The sequence below is a fragment of the Diceros bicornis genome, chromosome 25 (genome assembly GCF_020826845.1).
Source record: "Diceros bicornis minor isolate mBicDic1 chromosome 25, mDicBic1.mat.cur, whole genome shotgun sequence".
Taxonomy (NCBI): domain Eukaryota; kingdom Metazoa; phylum Chordata; class Mammalia; order Perissodactyla; family Rhinocerotidae; genus Diceros; species Diceros bicornis.
In genome coordinates, this window is record NC_080764.1 from 7815354 (window position 1) to 7832865 (window position 17512).

Genomic DNA, 17512 nt, shown 5'->3' on the forward strand with positions numbered 1-17512 from the left:
AGTGCGCAAACTTAACCACTACGACACTGGATCAACCCCTTGTGTCTGTGTGTATTGAGTGTACTAATGGGAACTGAGGAACACGAAGAACCTCATCCCCCGCCCCCTTCCTGTGGTCTCTCTGGTCGTTGTGACCTCCCTGAAGTGCCAGAAACACAACTGGGAGGTGAAGGTCACTCAGGAGGAGGCAGGTGAGACATGGGAAGGTGACAATGTGTTCTGGGGACGAGGCTGTGACATTAGGGATTGTGAGGCTAATGTGACAGGTGGGGGCAGGATCAAGTCGAAAGACCCCTGGTTCTTCCTCGGAGCCTGTACAATCCTGTGGAGTCAGGCTGGGGGTGGGGACATCACTTTTCTCTACCCCTGACCCTCGGTAAGTACCTAGAGAGGGCCGTGAGACAGGATTCTGTGCCACCCCTGCCCTGACCTTCTCTGGCCCCTCCCTGCACCCTCTGGCAGCTCAGTCATGCCAACAGGCTCAGGGCAGAGGGCAAAGGCCAGTCTCAGCTCCCTTTATAAAGAGGGGCCAGGCTGGTCGAACCCTCTGGGTTGGTGAGAGTGCCCTGCCTGGCCTGGTCCTAGGTGCCTGGTGTGGTGAGGGGGTGCCAGTGTGTCCAGAGGAGCCCAGTGCCCACTGACCCAGCCATGGGGCTGCTGACCGGGGAGACACTGGGGCCCCTGGCTGTGGCCGTGGCCATCTTCCTGCTCCTGGTGGACCTGATGCACCGGCGCCAGCGCTGGGCCCCACGCTACCCACCAGGCCCCATGCCCCTGCCTGGGCTGGGCAACCTGCTGCAGGTGGACTTCCAGGACACACTTTGCAGCTTTACTCGGGTGAGGAAGGTGGGGGTGGGCACAGAGGTCCTGGGGACCCACATGGCAGCAGACAGTGGGTGGTGGTGAAGCCACAGGCTGGACAGGGAGCTGGGGGAAAGGAGGAGGCAGGTTTGAGAGGCCTCCTGGGGGAGGGCATCTGTGCAGGGCCTGGAGGACAGTTTGAATTTTCCTGTCGAAGGTCAGAGAGGACAAAGGCCTGGAGGGGGTGGGACTTGGCAGAGGGTTTGGGATGCAGTTGGACAGAGCTTCAGTTGTGTGAAGCCTGAGTCCCTTGTGAGGACAATAGGAGGAAATATCTTGAGATTGGGGGAGAGGAGTCTGGTCATGAGCCCCATTGAAATCAGGAAATCGAGGTTGAGAAGGGACGGTGACCAGGGTCGAATCTTTTGCTGCTGTGAGACCTTGGGCCTCGGTGCTCACCTCCGTGAACCTCAGTTTCGTCACCTGTAAAATGGGATGCTAACTTGGCCTACTGGCAATGTTGGTGACCTCTGCAAAGTCACATTTGGATGCTCTGATTCAACCTGAGGTCCTCAACCATAGAGGATGTGACCACCAGCGTCACAAGGCCAGATAAGGTCCTTGAACTCCCCCTCTGCTGGCTGCCCAAGGGTCCCCTAAAGGGTTGTCCCAGGAGACTGGGACTTGCAGCCTGGGCGTGGGCCAGGCTTGTCGAACACCCTTGACCCTTGGCGTGCAGCTGCGGCGATGTTTCGGGAATGTGTTCAGCCTGCAGCTGGCCTGGACGCCCACAGTCGTGCTCAACGGGCTGGCGGCCATGCGCCAGGCGCTGGTGGACCGCAGCGACGACACCTCCGACTGCCCACCTGTGCCCATCTTCGAGCACCTGGGCTTTGGGCCCCACGCGGAAGGCAAGCAGAAGGGGGGAGGACCGTGGCCCCACGGGGACTGGGCCCATAGTGACCTGAGACCCGGAAGGGCCTAGCGCAGGCTGAGTGGTGGACCTGCGCTGCAGGGAAGAGTCAGTGAATTTGTAGGGGGGCAGCAGGGCTGGCCCCGTGGCTTAGCGGTTAAGTGCGCGGGCTCTGCTACTGGCGGCCTGGGTTCTGATCCTGGGTGCGCACCAAGGCACCGCTTCTCCGGCCATGCTGAGGCCGCGTCCCACATACAGCAACTAGAAGGACGTGCAACTATGACATACAACTATCTACTGGGGCTTTGGGGGAAAAAAAGGAGAAGGATTAGCATGGATGTTAGCTAATATGGATGTTAGCTCAGGGCTGATCTTCCTCACAACAACAACAAAAAAAGTGCTGTAGGGGCGGCAGGGGGAGGAAGAAGCATGTGCCCACCGCTGGGAGGGGGGTGTGGGCGCGGCGGAGGGCGGGGCCTTGCGGGAGTGGGCGGGGCCGGGCCACTGGGAGCAGGATGGGGATGTCTGGGTGGCGGGAATGAGGAGGGTGGAGTCCATGTGGGCGGGTCAGGCGGCGGGCCGGGACCTTCCTTGAACCGGAAGAAGTCACGAGCCGTTTAGAGGACAGCGGGGCAAAGACCTTCCCCTAGTGGCGAGAGCTGAGGAGCAAGGTTGGAGGGCAGAGGGTGGGACCCGACCTCAGCCGGAAGGAGGTGTAAAACAGGCAGAATTTAGTGGTGATGCGGAGGAGAAGCATACTGTGGGGGAAGCGGAGTGCAACACTATGTGAGCAGGTAAAGGTCCCGGGCATGTCCCAGGCGTAGACCGAAGGGCAGGCGAGCCCATCTGCTAGGTGTGCGTGCAGAGGCGGGGCCAGGGCTCACCCGAGCCACGCCCACATCCGCCCCGCCCCCAGGGATCCTCTTTGCCCGCTATGGGCGCGCCTGGCGGGAGCAGCGGCGCTTCTGCGTGTCCACCCTGCGCAACTTCGGCCTGGGCAAGAAGTCACTGGAGCAGTGGGTGACCGAGGAGGCCTCGTGCCTCTGCGCCGCCTTCGCAGACCAGGCCGGTGAGTGCTGGGCTGAGGGACGGGAGACAGAGATGGAGGCTGGGAAGAGGAGATGGAGGCGACCCCCTGACCTGCACTGACTCCTCCCAGGACGCCCCTTTAGCCCCAACGCCCTCCTGAATAACGCGGTGGGCAACGTGATCGCCTCCCTGACCTTCGGGCACCGCTTCGAGTACAACGACCTGCGTTTCATCAAGCTATTGGACCTCGCGGAAGAAGGACTGAAGGAAAATTCTGGCTTCGTGCCCGAGGTACTAGGGTAGAGGGCCCCCAGGAGCCATGTCGGCAAGTTCCATGGAGGAGACCTCCACCTGCAATGGGCCTCCGCGGAGGAGGATTTGGATAGAGGTGTTTGGGTCAGCGGGCCCCAGGAGAGGGCTAAGGAACCTGTACCTCCTTCACTGGAAGCCGCCAGAATCCATGAGACGTAGATTTCTGGTTTATACATTTGGGGACCAGGCCAGGAAAGAAGGTCATAGTCGGAACATGGGGAGGAACCAGGTTGCTGGTGGGGACACCCAGGGAGGGGCTGGGACCTGACTGGTGGAGGTGAACACCTGAGCACAGGGAAGACCCAGGGCCCCACATCTGTGGCCAACACAGGTGCTGAACGCCATCCCCGTGCTCCTGCACATCCCGCGGCTGGTCGCCAAGGTCTTTCCTAAGCAGAGGGCCTTCATGACACTGATTGATGAGCTGATTGCTGAGCACAGGATGACCCAGGACCTGGCCCAGCCTCCCCGAGACCTGACTGATGCCTTCCTGGATGAGGTGGAGAAGGTGAGCTGCCAGGGACGAGGACAGAGGTTGTGGGTTGGGGGCCTATGAGGTGAGCCTGGGAAAGGTGGGGCCTGTGTATCACCCAGTGATCCGGCACCTGGGCTGATGGGTACAGAGTGGGAGATAGTTTGGGGGCTCCTCCCTCTGCCCCTGAGCCCACCCTCTCTGCCTGGCCCAGGCCAAGGGGAACCCCGAGAGCAGCTTCAATGACGAGAACCTGCGCCTGGTGGTGGCTGATCTGTTCCTTGCTGGGATGGTGACCACCTCGACCACGCTGGCCTAGGCCCTCCTGCTCATGATCCTGCACCCGGAAGTGCAGCGTGAGCCCAGCCTGGGGGCCTGGTGGGCTGGGCCAGGGAGGAGAGGGACAGGCTGGGGGCCCTGAGCTTGGTTGGGCCACCAGGAGCTCTGAGCAGAGGCTGGGCCCTGGCTCCGGGGTCAGAGTGACCTCCTTCTCCCTGTGGGCACAGCCCCTGCACAGGAGTCAGGAGGAGGTCGGGGTCCAGCCCCCTGGGTTCTGACCACTGTGGGGACGCTTGTCTGTGCAGGCCGTGTCCAACAGGAGATCGATGAGGTGATAGGGCAAGTGCAGCGACCAGAGATGGGGGACCAGGCCCACATGCCCTTCACCATGGCCGTGGTCCATGAGGTGCAGCGCTTTGGGGACATCATCCCACTGGGCTTGCCCCACATGACATCCTGTGACATTGAAGTGCAGGGCTTCCTCATCCCCAAGGTAGGCCTGCGGCCCTCTTCACCCCAGCTCAGCTCCACCTGCCCCCTGGAGCCCCAGCGTGGCCATTGCCAGGTGTGACCAGGACTGGAACCCAGGCCACCTAATCCTCATTTCCACAGGCACCAACTGTCCAGCCTGGGTGGGTGTGGGGAGGAAGCAGAGGCAGGGCGGGCCAGGTCCATTCAGAGCCTGCAGTCTGGGTAGGGGAGGACAAACTAAAATGTGCCACAGTGTGTTGGAGCAGCCATGCATGCCGGGACAGGTGGCAAAGAGGGTGACTATGGGAGACACATCACTTGGCCTTGCCATGGGGACGGGGAGAGTTGGGGGAAGCTCTTGGGCTGAGACTGACTTGAAAGAGTCCAGGCGTGTGCCAGGCACAGAGTGTGGCCCATTTGTGCTTGGTGGCAGGGGTCGGGGGGTCCTCCAGCCCAGACCCTACCCAGGCCAGGCATCTCCTGCCAGGGGACGATGCTCATCACCAACCTGTCATCGGTGCTGAAGGACGAGACCGTCTGGAAGAAGCCCTTCCGCTTCCACCCCGAGCACTTCCTGGACGTCCAGGGCCGCTTCGTCAAGCAGGAGGCCTTCATGCCCTTCTCAGCAGGTGCCTGTGGGAGCCTGGCTCGCTGCCCTCTCCTGAGGGAGACTTAGAGGCATGGAGCCCAGGCCCCCAGGCTCACTGAGCCCCCATACCCACCCACAGGCCGCCGCTTGTGCCTCGGGGAGCCCCTGGCCCGCATGGAGCTCTTCCTCTTCTTCACCTGCCTCCTGCAGCGCTTCAGCTTCTCGGTGCCCACTGGGCAGCCCCGCCCCAGCGACCACGGTGTCTTTGGCATCCTGGTGACCCTGTCCGCCTTCCTGCTCTGTGCGGTGCCCCGCTAGAGGGGGACACCAAGCCCCCAACCTGCTCCTTGAAGGGGCCCTGATGTCCAATAAACTAGTGTGATGGCTCCAAACTGGCTTGAGTCCCACCAGACCCCTGATCAGCCCCTGACAGAGGGGCAGCCTCAGCAGCCCTCCCAGGGCCAGCTCCTACCCCTGCCTGATCCAGCCTCACCTGTCATCTGACCCCATTTGAAGATGGGTATACTGAGGCTCAGAAGGTGACAGCTTACCCCCTAGTCACCCATGGAGACCCAGCACTGGCTTCCCTGGTTGGTAACTAAGTCCATGTAGAAGTCTTGACTCCTGGGTGTCAGGGAGTGGGAGGAGTGTGAATGGGCTTCTGATAGGAATCAGCCTGATCCCTGGCCGGGTGAGCATGCTCAGCTTCAGGGATTCACTACAAGGCCTCACAGGGGTCAGAAAAGCTGTTACACTCACGGTTATGATCTTTCCAGAGAAATGATCCGGATAGAATCAGCAGTGGTCAAAGGCACATAGGTGGAGTTCAGAAAGAGCAGGCCCAAGCTTCCAGTTGTGTCTCCAGAGGATTCATGCAGACAGTGCTCAGTTCTCCCAGCAATGATGTGTGACACAGCAGAGAGTATTGCTCACCAGGGAAGCTCACTCGACTCTAGGTGTCCAGGGATTTGGTTGGGGGTCAATTAGACTCAGAGAGCCACATGACTGTCCTGAGTTACTCAGTCTCCAGTGCCTCTCAAGGTCAAACAGTGTGTCCCCAGGCCCCCCCATCAATCACATTGTTGGCAGAAACTGTGTGGTGTGACCCCAGGCCCCAGGTACGGAGACATTTTGGTCAGGCAGGACATCCCATAGCGTAGGCAGTGTTTCTGTGGAGGTCGTCAAGAGCCAGGCATTTTGTTTGGAATGTGCAGGGATTGAAAACCGCAAACCTACTGAGTAAAATTTTTACTGCACAGGCCACCCCCCTGGTTTTTGGCTCCTACAACACAATTGTCTTATTTGTTTATCTACATTTTGTATGTGTGTGTGTGCCAAAATATACAGGGCATAAAATTTCCAATCTTAATATTTTGAGTGTACAGTTCAATGCTATTAAGTTCTCATCTTGTGCAACCATCACACCATCCACCTCCAGAACTCTTTCATCTTGCAAAACTGAAACCCTGTCCCCTTAGACAATAACTCCCCCTGCCCCCTCCCAGGAGCCCCTGGCAACCACCGTTCTACTCTCTGTGTCTGTGAATGTGACTACTCTAGGGACCTCACATGAGGGGAATCATACAGTATTTGTCCTTTTGTGACTGACCTATTTCACTTACCATGATGTCCTCAAGGTTCATCTATGTTGTGACATGTGTCAGCATTTCCTTTTTTTTTTTTCCAGTGAGGACGATTCGCCCTGAGCTGACAACCCTTGCCAATCTTCCTCTTTTTTTGCTTGAAGAAGACTTGTCCTGAGCAAATGTTTGTGCCAGTCTTTCTCTATTTTGTATCTGGGATGCCTCCACAGCATGGCTGGTGAGTGGAGTATGTCTGCACCTGGGATCTGAACCCGTGAACCCCGGGCCGCCGAAGCGGAGCGAGCAGAACTTGAACCACTCGGCTATGGGACTGGCCCAGATTTCCCTCCTTTTTTAGGCTGAATAATACTCCACTGTATGGATAGACCACATTTTGCTTATCCCTTCCTCCGTCGATGGACACTTGGGTTGCTTCTACCTCTCAGCTGTTGTGAACACTGCTGCTGTGAACATGGGGGAAAATATTTCTTTGAGACTCTGCTTTCAATTTGTGGATATATAACCACAGGACTGTTTTCCACAACAGCTGTGCCATTTTACATTCCCACCAGCAGTGCACAAGGGTTCCGACTCTCCACACACTCGCCAACACTTGCTAGTTTCTGTTTTGATGATAGTAGCCATCCTATGGGTGTGAGGTGGGATCTCATTGTGGTTTTGATTTGCATTTCCCTACTGATGAGTGATGTGGAGCATCTTTTCATGTGCTTCTTGTCCATTTGTATATCTCTTTTTTGAAATGTCTTTCAAGTTCTTTGCCCATTTTAAAATCGAGTTGTGTGTTTTACTGTTGTTGCTTTTGGGTTTTAGGAGTTCTCTCTATATTCTAGATATGAATCCCTTATCAGATACTGTCATGTGCTGCATAACAACGTGTAGGGGTGATGACTGCATGTATGACAGGGCCACATAAGGTTAGTACCGTACAGCCTAGGTGTGTGGTAGGCTATTCCACCTACATTTGTGTAAGTACACTCTATTTTGTTCACACAACGACGAAATTGCCTGATGATGCATTTCTCAAAATGTGTCCCCGTCATTAAGTGATGCGTGACTTTATATGATTTGAAAATATTTTCTCCCATTCTGCACGTTAGCTTTTTATTCTGTTGATAGTATCATGATATGCAATATGTTTTAATTTTTGTGAAGTCTACCTTGTCTACTTTTTTTTTTTCCTGAGGAAGATTCATGCTGAGCTAAGGTCTGTGCCCATCTTCCCCTATTTTGTAGGTGGCTCTCCACCACAGCATGGCCACTGACGAGTGGTGTAGGTCTGTGCCCTGGAACTGAACCCGGGCCACTGAAGCAGAGCATGCCAAACTTAACCACTAGGCCACAGGGCCGGACCCCTCTACCTTTTTTTTTGTTGCCTATGCCTTTGGTGTCATATCCAAGAAATTACTGCCAAATGCAATGTTGAGAACCTTTTGTCCTTCTAAGAATTTTCTTAGTTTTCTTCTAATAATTTTCTGGTTTTGTCTCTTACATTTAGATCTTTGATCCATTTTGAGTTAATGTTTGTAAATGGTGCTAGGTGAAGGTCCAACTTCATTCTTTTGCATTAAGATATCCAGATTTCCCAGCAGCATTTGTTGAAAAGACTGTCCTTTGCACATTGAATGGTCTTGGCACCTGTGTCAAAATCATGCATGAGGGTCTGTTTCTGGGCCTTCTAGTCTCTTCGTTGGTCTACGTCTCTGTCTTTATGCCGCTACCACAGTGTGTTGATTACTGTAGCTTTGTAGTAAGTTTTGAAATCAGGAAGTATGAGTTTTATTCTTCTTTTTCAAGGTAGTTTTGGCTATTTGGGTCCCTTGTGATTCCATATGAATTTTAGGATTGATTTTTCTATTTCTGCAAGAGGTCATTGGGATTTTGATAGGAATTGCATTAAATCTGGAGATTTTATTGAGTAGTCTTGATGTTTTTACAATAGCAATTCTTACAGTCCGTGAGCCTAGGATATCTTTCAATTTACTTGTGTCTTCTTTATTTCTTTCAGCAATGTTTTGTAGTTTTCATGGTACAAATGCTTCACCTCTTTGGTAAATTCCTAAGTATTTTATTCTTTTTGATGCTATTTTAAATCAAATTATTGTCTTAATTTCCTTTTCGGATTGTTCATTGTCAGTGTGTAGAAATACAGCCGATTTTTATTTATTTATTTTTGATGAGGAAGATTTGCCATGAGCTAACATCTGAGCCAATCTTCCTCTATTTTTTATGTGGGTTGCCACCACAGCATGGCCGCTGATGAGTGGTGTAGATCCGTGCCTGGGAACTGAACCCGGGCTGCTGAAGCAGAGTGTGCTGCAGATAACCACTATGCCACCAGGGCTGGCCCACAGCTGAGTTTTGTGCATTGATTTTGTATCCTGCTACTTTGCTGAATTTGTTTAGAAGTTATCACATGGTTCATTGTGGAATCTTTGGGTTTTTCTACATACAAGATCGTATCACCTGTGAACAGGCATAAAGTTACTTCTTTTTCTTTCTTTCTTTCTTCCTTCCCTCCTTCCTTCCTTTCATGAGGAGATCAGCCCTGTGCTAACATCTGCCAATCCTCCTCTTTTTTCGCTGAGGAAGACTGGCCCTGGGCTAACATCCGTGCCCATCTTCCTCCACTCTATGGGATGCCGCCACAGCATGGCTTGACAAGCGGTGCGTTGGTGTGCGCCCAGGATCCGAACCTGCGAACCCCGGACCACCACAGCAGAGTGCGCGCACTTAACCACTACACCACCGAGCCGGCCCTCTTTTTCTTTCTTAATTCCCCTGGCTAGAACTTTCAGTGCTCTGATGAATGGAAGTGGCAAAAGTGGGCATCCTTTCTTTGTTCCTGATGTTAAAGGAAAAGCTGTCAGTGTTTCACCACTGAGTATCATGCTTGCTGTGGGTTTTCCTATATGGCTTTTGTTATGTTGAGGTAGTTTCCTTCTGTTCCTAGTTTGTTGAGTGTTTTTAGCATGAAAGAGTGTTGAGTTTTGTCAAATGCTTTTTCTGCATCAATGGAGATGATCATGTAGTTTTTGTCCTTCATTCTGTTAATGTGGTGTATAACACTGATCAGTTTTCTTATGTTGTCATTCTTGAATTCCATTAATAAACCGCACCTGCTCATAATCCTTTCCCACTTGTATAATCCTTTTAATAAGCTGCTCAATTTGGTTGGCTAGTGTTTTCTTGAGGATTTTTGCATCAATGTTCATAAGGGATATTAGTCTCTAGTGTTCTTTTCTTGTAGTGTCTTTATCTGGCTTTGATATCAGGGTAATGCTGGCCTCCTAGAATGAGTTAGGAAGTGTTCCCTCCTCTTCCACTTTGTGGAAAACTTTGAGTAGGATCGGTGTTAGTTCTTCTTTAAATGTTGGGTAGAATTCAACAGTGAAGCCATTGTGTTGAGAGCATTTCTTTGTCAGGAGATTTTTGATTACTTATTCAATCTCCTAATTAATTAAAGGTCTACTCAGATTTTCTATTTATTTATGATTCAGTCTTGGTAGCTTTTGTATTTCTAGGAATTTGTCCATTTCATCAATAAGTTATTCAATTTGTTGGCCTGTGGTTGTTCACAGTTCTCTCTTATAATGCTTTTTTTCCTGTAGAATCAGTGGTAACGTCCCCACTTTCATTTCTGATGTTAGTAATTTGAGTCTTCCCTCTTTTTTTTCTTAGTCCATCCAGCAAAATTTTTGTCAGCTTTGTTGATCTTTTTGAAGAATCAACTTTAGGTTTAATTGATTTTCTCTATTATTTGTTTAGTCTCCATTTCATTTATGTCTTCTCTACATTATTTCCTTCATTCTGCTAGCTTTGGGATTAGTTTGCTCTTCTTTTTCTAGTTCTTTAAGTTACAGAGTTAGGAAATTGATTTGAGATCTGGAACAATGTGTGCAATTACAGTTATAGGCTTCCCTCTGAAGATGACTTTTGCTGGGATGCATAAGTTTTGGTATATCGTGCTGTCATTTTCATTCATCGCAAGCTATTCTCCTTTCTCTTATTTCTTCATTCAACCGTTGGTTGTTTATGAATGTGTTGTTTAGTTTCCACATATTTGTGAATTTTCCAATTTTCTTCTGTTATCAATTTCTAGGTTGTTTTGGACAAGTATTGTGATAAATCTCAAGCCAATCGTGCATGGCTTGCATGCACAGGCGGCATATCAGCCGCTTCATCTGGAAAGTTCCACATGGCATTTAAAGGAGGGGAAGAATAATCGCCCTTCTCAGGTTAAAGGAAACTTCAGTTGTTTCCTGATTTTGCCCTACCCCGACTTGGACTACGTTCTAGGTGACCAGAGGTCACGGAGGTGCTTTCTGTTTCCCAGCAGAGTCTTTCCCTTTGGGAGCATCCCTGACATAACTGGCTGTAACTGAGACCAGATGAAATCTGAGCTTGGTGCAGTGTCAGCATTTCCCCCCACCTTCTCCTTTATTTTCATTTTAGCTAATTATATTTAGAAATAACAACGGGATTGTATGTTAGCCTATTTTGGGGGGTTGCTTGTATTTTTTTTGCATTTTCTTACATATCCAGCGAGCCAGCCCCTCACAGCTTGGCTCTATCATTTCCCAATTCCATAGATCACTTGTACCTGCAGTAACTGACCACAGTGCAGCTGCTGCGTCACACCACAAGCGATGCAGAAACCATTCAGGAAAGAAGGTTCATCGACAGCCACCTCCCATTCTTCGTTTTCCCAAACTTGGCATTCACCATGTTCTAGTGAGTCACGGTTATTCTCGGGAATGCCAGTGCTGAAGCCAACTGTGTCAGGGGTCTGCAAGACCATCTTAGATTCAATCATTTGCTGGAGGACTCACAGACTTCAGAAATGCTGTTATATTCATGGTTATTGTCTTAGTCTGTTTGGGATGCTGGAACAAATACCATAGAATGAGTGGCTTATAAACAACATTTATTCCTCACAGTTTTGGAGTCTGGGAAGTCCAAGATCAAGACTCTGGCAGATGTGATGTCTGGAGAGGGCCCAATTAATGACTCATAGATGGTCACCTTTTCACTGTGTCCTCACCTGGTGGAAGGGTCAAGAGATCTCTCTGGGTTCTCTTTTATAAGAGCACCAATCCCATTCATGAGGACTCTATCCTCATGAACTAATCACCTCCCAAAGGCCCCACTAGCAAATACCATCACATCGGGATTAGCTTTCAACATATGAATTTAGGGGGAAATATTCCATCTATAGCAGCTATGGTTTATCACAGTGAAAGAATACGGATTTGAATCAGCAAAGGTAAAAGACACATAGGAAAGATAGACAGACACATAGGAGAGCCCGGCACAGGTTTCCATTTGTCCTCTTCCAGGAGTCATACAGACAATACTTAATTTCCCAGCAACAATGTGTGATACGTGCACAGAATATTGCCAGTCAAGGAAGCACACTCAGGCCTCAGTGTCCAGGGATTTTATTGGGGTTGGTGTCATAGGCATGAGGCACTTGTGTGGCTGACAGGAGTGACTAAGTCTCCATCCCTTCCTGGGGCCAGACTGATACAGGGAGATGCAGGGTCCCCCTACATGTCACATTGTTAGCATGAATGATCTGGCATGGCCTTAGGCTCCAGGAAAACAAAGGCATGGTTATCCAGCAGAATATTTGCAGAGCATAAAGGTCATCTCCCAGGAGCTGGTCGGGGGCCAGTCACTGCTTTACAAGTCTCAGGATGTGAACTCTTCAAACCTGCAGGCTTTACCCTTTACTGCAAGGGACTCTCTTGGACTAGATGACCACAATCCAGGCCCAACTCCAGCCACCTCAAAATGGGCCTAGCCTCAGCCAGCACCATCAAGTCAGCTGCCCCACTTCATCTACGACACCCCGATAGGTGGGGATCTCAGGGATGGCCAGGAAGGGTTGTGCTGGGTTAACACTGGTCTCAGTCCTCAGGTGTCAGAGCCCTCCCTGGGAAGCCTGATGGCACTTTAGAAATGAGCACCTCCCTGAGCCTCTCAGTCACCCCAACGTAGAATGGTCCCCTTTTCCCACCCCTCAGGGATGCTCATGTCCAGGCTCCTGCCCAGTAGGGGTTCCTCACAGAGAGGCTGGAGCTGGAGGAAGACACTTGTCTGTGCTCCAACCCAGGGCACTGTCCTCGGAGTGGCGGGGTCAGGCTGGGCTCTCAGGAGGCTTGGCCACGGTCCGGGGATGAGCCCTCTGGGCTGCAGGCATGTGTAGGGACAGGGGTCAACCTTGGACACATGTGACGGTGCAATGGCCAGAGGACAAGGAGGTCATGTGGGGACCTTGGAGGAGTACACCCTGGCTCTAGTCCTTGCTCTATCAGGACACGCTGTGACCCTGGGCCAGTCTCTCCCTGCCCTGGGCTTCGGTTTCCCCTTCAGCCAATGAATGGTTGTACTAGATGGCCTTTGGGGCCTGTCATCCTGCTCTGACTCTGTGGCTGTGACCTTGTCAGCCTGGAGCCCTGGCTGAGGGCAGGGACTGCCATCCTCCACCTGTCCCCATCCCTACAATTGACTGAGCACAGGGGCAGTGCTCAGGGGTTTCTAATGACTGTTGCTTACCCGAGTCCTCGGCAGACCCCCTGGTGCATTTAGGTAACAGCTTAGGTACCACCAACACTCAGAGTAGAAGCAGCCCCTCCCAGCCTGTTTTTCCAGAGGAGCCCCACTCAACAGCATCCCTAACAGGGGTTCCACCAGCGTCTTCCACGTGCCCGCATGACAGGGAGCTCCCAGCTCTCAGCGCTCAGGGAACTTGCTGTGTCCCTGGGCACTGAGTCAGAAAGTCAGCCAGGTCCCCTTCAGCCTCTCCAGAGCATCCACTGTCGAGTCAGGGCTCGGTGGCAGGAGGGGCTGTTCCTGCCACTTGTTGGAACAAGGAGTGTGGACGGAGCCACACTGAGTTTGTGAAGACATGAGGCCCCTGAGAGGAGGCAGGCGGGCCTGCAGAAGCAGCAACTCTCTGGATTTATTGATAGTTTTTCATTTGTGGTTCTGAGTCTTGGGGACTTCAGAGGCTGGGAACCAGCCCTGCCACAGCTTCCTCAGGGGCTGGGGTACCCAGTCACTGGATTTTCCTCCTTGCTCACACCTCAGAGGACTCTAAAAAGCACAAGCAGACATGCCCTGCAGGTCCCTTGCTGGGAGGACCTTACCCCAGGGCCAGGGGAGCAGATCAGCATTGATAAAAGGCTAGGTACTCCTCCAGTCCAAGGGGAGAGGCCTCGAGTTCCTGCCAACCAGGAAGGCAGCAGGAGGCAGGGGAGGCTCATTCAGGAAGGTCGGGACATCTGGTTATTTGGGCTTCTTCCCCACAATGAGGGGTGTGACTCCATTTTTTTGGTGTTTGACTTCTGATAGCCTTCAAGCATCATTTCTGTCTCTTCCCCTGCCCCACACATCTGGGCCAGCTGATAATAAATCCTGGTGCTCTCTCTTTTGGTTCTACTAGAGTTTCAAACCACCAGGCCTCCATCTTTACACACGAGCCCTCATCTCAGCCCATCACCAAACCACAGTAAATGTCCAGGCCAGTCTCCTTTCCTGGCTCTCTCAAGCCATTTTGTTCCTGCTTGAGAGGCCAGTCCCGCTCTGCCCAGAGACCTCAATGATGCCAACAGTGAAGCTTTTCATACACTCCTGGTGTCGGAATGGTGTCATCAGTCCACATCCAAATCAAATTTTGAGTGGGTGGTCTTGCCTGCTTTGCAGGGTGACCATAACTAGAACCTAAAGACTTGCCGAGTTATAAAGAAGAAAGACGTCTCAGTTGGAGGAATTCAAGTAGCATCAGACTTCTCAATACCAACATTTGATGTAGAGGACAATGAGAAAGGTCGTTAAAATTCTGCAGGGAAGTTATTTCCAATCTAGAACTCTAAACCCAGCTGAACTATTACTCAAGTATGAATGGAGACATTTAAGACATCTAAGGTCTCATAAACACCCTCAGGAGAGCAGTGATATCAGCAAAAGTGGCAGAGCTCTGAAAATCGGCCATTGCAGAAGAGAAATGGAAAAACAGGCAAAATGATCAGATACCACCTCAGAAGTCTTGGAATTAACCAAAAGCTCACGGTTACTCAGGAACATTTTTCTCAAGACAGATGGCTGAATCTCAGAAAGAACAGCAAGCTCTGTGGCCTTTCCACTTCCCTGGTCCTCTCCTCCACTCTCCAGCTCAGCAGGCGCCTTGAAAAAAAACTGCCCACACCCAGGGAAGCCTCCCAAGGGAGCACAGGACATGGAGCATTTTCAAAACTTCCTTCCCAAAGAATTGTCACTATTTCCCTGGCTGGGGGTTCCCCGGAAGACCCCGTGTGCAGGGCTGTCTGTGTGAGCTGAGAGCTCCCCTCGTGCAAACAGCCTTTTCTCAGGAGAGTTTGTTGAAGGTAATCAGAGGCCACTGTGGAAAATCAAAGCTGCCTGAGACAATGGATAAGAGTTGGAGCAAATTATACACTAACCAAAAAGATTAAAAGGAGAAGCTGGGGTATGAGGTGTCCACAGGGGCTTTGAAAAACCTATGACACATTCCTGGGAATCTAAGAGGCCGTATCCTCATATGTAGGGCTGTGTGCAGCTGTGTGCGTACTCAGGAAAGACCTGGGGGAGGGGGCGGCCCTCAGCTCTCACCTCTGAGTGACCCTGAGATTCTGTGCAAACAAGAAGTGGAGGCTGAGGGAAAGTTGTAAACTCTAAAGCCAGTGCCTGGCTGAATGTTGAAAGTATGTCCCAACACACAGAGAGCACCTCTGTGCACAAAGACTGGGAGTTATTGGTTCCAGACATTTAAGGAAATCTCTAACCAATCATTAGCTGACGACGAAACTAACTGAGTAGACACTTCAGTGGCCACACAGAACAAGGAATAGAGACTTTATAGAATCAGTTTAGAAAAGTCACTAAGCATAGAAAGAACTACAATGATAACAAACAACCACGACACAAACCTTGGGGAGCAAAGAGAATCTATTTCCAGAGTCACCACAATATCTTCTTTGAATTGTACAGTTTTCAAAAAAACATCACAAGACATGCAAAGAAATAGGAAAGTATGGCCCATACATAGGAAAAGGGAATGAAGGGAAACTGTCCCTGATGGTGGAGTTGCTGGACACAGACTGCATATCAGCTACTTCAATATGTTCACAGAACTAAGAGAAACCACCTCTAAAAAATAAAGGAGAGTGGGAGCATGATGTCTCACCTATTAAAGAATAGCTGTCATGAGAGACAAATTTTAAAAAGGAGCCATGTAGAAATTCTGGAGTTGAAAAGTACAATAAGTGAAATGGAAGTTCACTGCAGGAACTCAAGAGCAGATTTCAACAGGAAGAAGAAAAATCAGCGAACATGAGGACAGTCAGCTGAGCTGATCCAGGCTGAGGAAAAGCAACAAGAGTGAAGAACCATGAGCAGAGATTCAGAAACCTGTGGGAACCATCAAGCATACTGCACACACATAATGGGAGTTCTAGCAGAAGAGAGAGGTAAAGGAATAGGAGGAATATTGAAGAAATATTGAATACTGAATACTCCTGAAACTGGATGAAAAACATTAATATGCACATCCAAGAAGCTGAGTGAACTCCAAGTGGGATAAAATCAGAGATCTACACTGGCACACATCACAATCAAATGGTCAAAAGACTGAGAGAATTTTGAAAGCAGCAAGGAACATGTGAGATGCTCCTCATCATGAACAAAGGATCTGTGCTCAATAACATTGACGTCAGATTTCTAATCAGAAACCACGGAGGCCAGAAAGCCATGGGATGACAATATCCCTCAGGAAGTGACTGAAGGATGTCACAAGCTTGGGAAAGGGCCTCTGGGCTCCACCAATTGTCCAGTCAGGGTAAATGGGGAGCTCAGAGAACAACCCTGTTGCCCCGATGCCCAGATTTAAATTTACCACGGCTACACCAGAGCCTAGGAATCTGGGCTGTGCTGCCAGCCGGGTGAGGACCCTGAGCCCCGCAGGGAGCAGCCTTCACCAGAAGAGTTCCCGCCCAGGCGTCCACGGGCCTCACTGAGAACCAGGACACTGGTGCTGGGTCTGCGTGTGTGTGTGTGTGTGTGTGTGTGTGTGAGAATCTGTGCACCTTGAGTGCAAGTGTGAGTTTGTGTGTTCATGTGAGTGTTGCCTGAGTGTGGGTGGCTTTGTGCATATGTAGATTTCTGTGTGGTGGGTCTGTGTGTGTGAGTGCACGAGTGAGCATGAAGGTAAGAGTCTGGGAATGGATGAGTGGTTTGTGTGTGATTAGGTGTGTCTGTCTGTGTGTGTCAAGTATGCAGTGTGAGGTGCCCAGGACAAATGGAGACCCTCAGCCCTCTCTTTCTCCCTGCCACCCCGTACAGGTGTGGTCATGAGGCCAGATAAAGTCTTTGCACATGCTCTGTGGGGTCCCAGGTCTCCCCCAAGGCTAGCGCCAGGAGACGGGGGCCTGCAGCCTGGTGGGGTCTGGTTGACCAACGCCCTTGACCCTCTGTGTCCAGTTGCGGTGCCGCTTAGGGGACGTGTTCAGCCTGCAGCTTGCCTGCACACCCGTGGTCGTGCTCAGCGGGCTGGCGGCCATACATGAGGCGCTGGTGGACCACAGCGAGGACTTGCTCTCTGCTCCTCAGTCGCCACACTTGGGCTGGGGGCGGAACACAAGGCAAACGGAGGAGGGGCAGACCCCGTCCCAGCGGTACTGGGCTTGCAGTGACCCGAGACAAGCCAGGCCTAACCTACGTGGGTCTCAAATGTGGGGGCACAGAGAAAGACTAGCGAATGGTGGGCCCAGGGCATGGAGGAAGGAGCCTGTACCAGAGTTGGTGCAGGAGGAGTGTGGGCCTGTCACAGGACCCCGCCTGTAGGGAAAGAGGGCAGGACTGTGCGAGCAATGACAGGGGGCGGGGCCAGGATCCTTTTGCTGTTGGAAGGCGGGGTCAAAGTGGATGGGACTGAGGGCGGGGGAGGACAAGGCAGTGGGTGGTGGCGAGTTGGCAGGGGGTGGGCCTCACCCAAAGAGGTGGGACTGTCTGAGCAGGTGTACAGG

The 17512-nt window shown here is 51.5% G+C and overlaps 1 pseudogene; it reads left to right on the forward strand.

Annotated features, from left to right (window-relative positions):
- Positions 1 to 628: 628 nt before the first annotated feature.
- LOC131421536 (cytochrome P450 2D14-like) lies at positions 629 to 6547 on the forward strand (annotated as a pseudogene).
- Positions 6548 to 17512: the final 10965 nt, after the last annotated feature.